Source organism: Microtus oregoni, unplaced genomic scaffold (genome assembly GCF_018167655.1).
Source record: "Microtus oregoni isolate MIOR12 unplaced genomic scaffold, Mior012 000012F_ref0000307, whole genome shotgun sequence".
NCBI lineage: Eukaryota > Metazoa > Chordata > Mammalia > Rodentia > Cricetidae > Microtus > Microtus oregoni.
In genome coordinates this window covers 29655434-29660040 of record NW_024543071.1, presented here as the reverse complement: position 1 = coordinate 29660040, position 4607 = coordinate 29655434, and the positions used below count along the sequence as shown (strand labels likewise).

The following is a 4607-nucleotide window of genomic DNA, read 5'->3' as shown; positions in this document are numbered from 1 at the left end:
GTTGTGTTGCTGTGGAGGTGCATATATATTAAACTTGTTTCAAGGACTGCTAGCATGGATGAGACAGTCTGTTCAGAAAATGAGTCATTGACTAGACTCTAACCCTTACCAAGGTATGTGGTCCACAGCGCTAAGGACAGGGATTACAGAAGGCTCAGCAAAACCCACCAATTTTCAAATTACAATGCCTTACAGGCAACGAGTACAGTCTTTCCTTTTTTGATAACACAAAACTTGCTTCTAAATATTGGAAATGACTGATTAACTTTATGGCCTTTGCTTTAAAAAATTGTTAAGTATTTTCAATGAAAACCAACAAGGCTCTTCCATCTCTAACTTCTCGTTCTTTCCCCTTGTTCTTCCTATGCTACAACACCCTCCTGTGACTTTTATGGTTGGTTAAACCTGACATTTGCATGTGTTCTTAACCTGCATAGACCCAGGTTTGCACTGTTTAGCCTTGGATGGCGAACCCAGTTATCCCAGTACTGATTTAAGCAGCTCATAAAGGAATTTCAGTTTGGCAGAAATTATAGTTGGTGAATGGATCAAGAGGATCAATTTGGCACACCAAAAGTAGAGTAGTAGTAATAGAATATCAGTTTGAGATTGCAAATATTGAGCCAGACAACATGCTGTTTGATCTAAAATTGCAGTTAACGATGAGGCCAAAATAATGTTCCTTTTCCTAATGACAAGCCTTCCACACATTTCAGAATTTTAACCTCGGAAAGCTGTGGAAAGCAGGCTCACACCGCTCATCTACACTGTAAATCATCAACTTCAAAGCTGGTCAGATGAAAGGTACAGGCAGAGGGGATGTTGTGCTTTGTCCAGCCATACAGTGTTAAAGCCGAGAAGACAGTCTGCTGGATTCTTATGGGACTTATTAACTAAATAGTGTTTGTCTTCCCTTCCTGGCTAACTAACCTACCCAGAGTAAGTAATGAGCTCAGAGAAAATAAAACAAATACTTAGCCCTTTCCAATGCTTCCAACTGCTCTGCCACCCACTAGCCCTTTGACTGCTGGGTTCTTAATTTTGTTTGACTTAAGGGTTCCAAATGAGCTAAGCAAGAGAGTGCAGGAGATGGTGCCGAGAAAGTAAAGAAGGTTTCTTTGTTTTCCGTGTGTAACCAGAAAGATTCTCAGGAACATGTCAGCCAGCACATTACACGACTTTAAGATTCAAGTTAAAAAGAACTTCCATTCCCAGCTCTCAATCTGTTGCTTGTCTGGAAGGTGTGTGTGTGTGTGTGTGTGTGTGTGTGTGTGTGTGTGTGTGTGTCTGTGGTGGAAAGCATTTGTTCTTAGCCACATCTAAGGCATTGATGGGTTTCCCCAAGACTTCTAACCTCTGCTGTCTCTTTTGTCCCAGCCCAGGGATCCTTCCAATCTACTTCTCAAGACTGGGACACCAAGAGGATACTTCTGTTTGCTACTACACCCAAAGCCTTCTTGCAGGTAGGATCAAATTCAGTACTACTAGTAATCAAATGACAATTTTCAGTAGTCAGGAAGATTTTTAATTTTGAAAGTATCAACAAATAATGACTCCTCCAAGTGTGCAATGCTTCTATTTCCCATAGAGAATGGCAGTGAGTATAAAAAACCTTTGACTTTCATTATTCTTTTTTGTTTGTTTGTTTTGTTTTTGTTTTTCGAGACAAGGTTTCTCAGTAGCTATGGAGCCAGTCCTGGAACTCTCTCTGTAGACCAGGCTGCCCTTGAACTCTCAGAGATCCACCTGCCTCTGCCTCCTGACTGCTGGGATTAAAGGCATGCATCACTACCCCAGCTCAGTATCATATGTGCTCACTGACAAGTGGCTTTTAGACATAAAGCGGAGAAAAGCCAGCCTACATTTCACAATCCCAAAGAACCTAGACAATAATGAGGCCCCCTAAGAGAGACATATATCTACCTAATCTACATGGGAAGTAGAAAAAGACAAGATCTCCTAAGTAAATTGGGAGTGTGGGGACCTTGGACGAGGGTAGAAGGGGAGGGGAGAGGAAGGGAGGGGTGCAGAGAAAAAATATATAGCTCAATAAAAACAATAAAAAAAAACCCCTTTGACATTCAAAAAAAACACGGAATGGTAGGGCTAGAGAGATGGCAGTTAAGAGCACTTGCTGTTCTTGCAAAGGAATTGGGTTTAGGTCTCAGCTTCTGCACCAGGCTGTTCACAACCATCCATAACTCTAGTTCCAATGACCTAATGCCCTCTTCTGGGCTCCAGAGACGTATGTGCACACTCAGACACCCCCACATATATGTAAATACACCTTAAATGTGCAATAGCACATTTGGGTTTCTCTGTTGCCCACTATGAAGCTGTGGCAAATTCATTCCTGCTACAAACTGATTAGCTTTTCAGAGCTATAAGTTGAGTTGGCTAATTGACTTCCATGTAAGGAAATCCCCTAACTTTAAAAAAAAATTCCCATATTGTAAATTAAGTCTTTCATGTAAATGTTTTAGGACTTTTCCTGAAGTATATATGTGTATATTAGTAATGGAATAGATGATACTAAATTAAGGACCTTTTTATTTTATGGCATATAAGAATACCATGCATCTCTGAAAGTTCTTAAATGGCATTGCAAAATAGCCAATTTATTATAACATTCTTCCTGTGGCTATAAAGTGTGAACTTGAAAATGTCTTTAATGATTAAAATAAAATTAAACATTGAAAGATCAAGTTCATTTAAATTTTCTATACACTGGCCTTTCTAACTCAGATCTTGCTTCAGAGAAGAACAAAATATTAAAAAGTTTTTAAGCATCTTACAGTAATTGAGAAACAAAAAAGGCTATTAGTGGTTTTCACTAAGAGATAAAAAACGACAAAGTCTCCCTTTTGTGACTGGCGGCGAACGAGGACGACCGCCATGAAGGCCTCGGGCACACTTTGGGAGTACAAGGTGGTGGGGCGCTGCTTGCCCACCCCGAAGTGCCACACACCACCGCTGTACCGAATGCATCTTCGCACCCAACCATGTGGTGGCCAAGTCCCGCTTCTGGTACTTCGTGTCGCAGCTGAAGAAGAAGAAGAAGTCATCCGGTGAGATCATGTACTGTGGGCAGCTGTTCGAGAAGTCCCCCTGCGTGTGAAGAACGTCGGCATCTGACTGCGCTATGACTCCCGCAGTGGGACACACAACATGTACCGCGAGTACCTGACCACTGCTGGGGCTGTCACACAGTGCTACCGAGACGTGGGTGCCCAGCATCGTGCCTGTGCACACTCCATCCAGATCATAAAGGTGGAAGAGATGGTCGCCGCCAAAAGTCACCGGCCGGCTGTCAAACAGTTCCATGACTCCAAGATCAAGTTCCCGCTGCCCCGCCGTGTTCTGCGGTGCCAGCACAAAAGCCTCACTTCACTACCAAGAGGCCTAACACCTTCTAGATCCAGAGACCCACTGAATAAAACTCCAGAGTTCAAAAAACAAAACAAAAAAATGACAAATTCTTAGAATTTTAAATTATTTTCCATTTTTTACTTTAATCATACATTATAGTATCATTTAAAATAATGTGTCTCTGTGTGTGTGAAGTGTGCGTGATATATCTGTGTATATGTGTTCATGTGTTTATTTTCCACTTTATTTTCTCCAACAAGGTAGCTTACAGAACCTGGAGTGCATTGATCCAACCAGACTGGCTGTCCAGCTGGTCTTTTGTATCTGCCTGTCTTCATCTCTCAGAATTGCGGCCACAGGTGCTCACTGCAATGCCTGGTTTTTACATGGGTGATGAAGATTTGAATTCAGGCTCTCCTGCTTATGCGGCAAGTACGTTACCATCTTCCCGACCCAAAATGACAATCTTTAAAATTAAAAAAGAATGTCTTTTCTGCTTTCATTCAGACATGGATATAAAAGGAGCAAAGATGGACAGATGGAAGCTATAATCATTACACACAATGTGTGTACACCTCGTCCTCCCCCCTTCCTCTCTTCCTTCTCCTCTGTACATTTATGTATGCGAGTGTGGGTGTGTACATCCATGGTATGTATGTGGTCAGGGTCCAGCTTCTAGTGTTGTCCCTTGCCTTATAGCTTTTTTGAGACAGGGTACCTTTGTGTTCGCTGCTGTATATACCAAGCTGGCTGGCCCATGAACTTCTGGGGCTTGTCCTGTCTGCTGCTCATCTTTCCTTAGAATCACTAGCATTATAGACGCATGCTACTAAGTCAGCTTTATATGGGTTCTGGGGATTCAAACTCGGGTCCTCACCTATGTTCAGTAAGCACTTTATACATTGAACTCGCCAGCCCAGGTATAATACTTCTAACGGAGATCATATAGCTTACCAAGCTGCATGCCCATGACCACACACTGCAAGGCGGAAAAGGACAGATTCCTAACTTGCTGAACCTCAGTAGTAAGACATTCAAATGAATTGTTCAAAGTTCCACAGTACATCCATGACTGAGCCAATATTCAATGATTTTACTCTTGTAAGTTCTCTTTCCATCATGTCAGCATCATACACTTACCTCAGCCCTGAAAATCTGTTTGGTTTTGCTGCAGCTAATACATCGCAAACAGACTGTTCTAAGCACTTCACAAATATGAACCTACGCACACCAACCTT

The 4607-nt window shown here is 42.1% G+C and overlaps 1 pseudogene; it reads left to right on the top strand.

Annotated features, from left to right (window-relative positions):
- The first annotated feature begins 2895 nt into the window (after nt 1-2895).
- LOC121453802 lies at nt 2896-3416 on the top strand (annotated as a pseudogene).
- The last annotated feature ends 1191 nt before the right edge of the window (nt 3417-4607 follow it).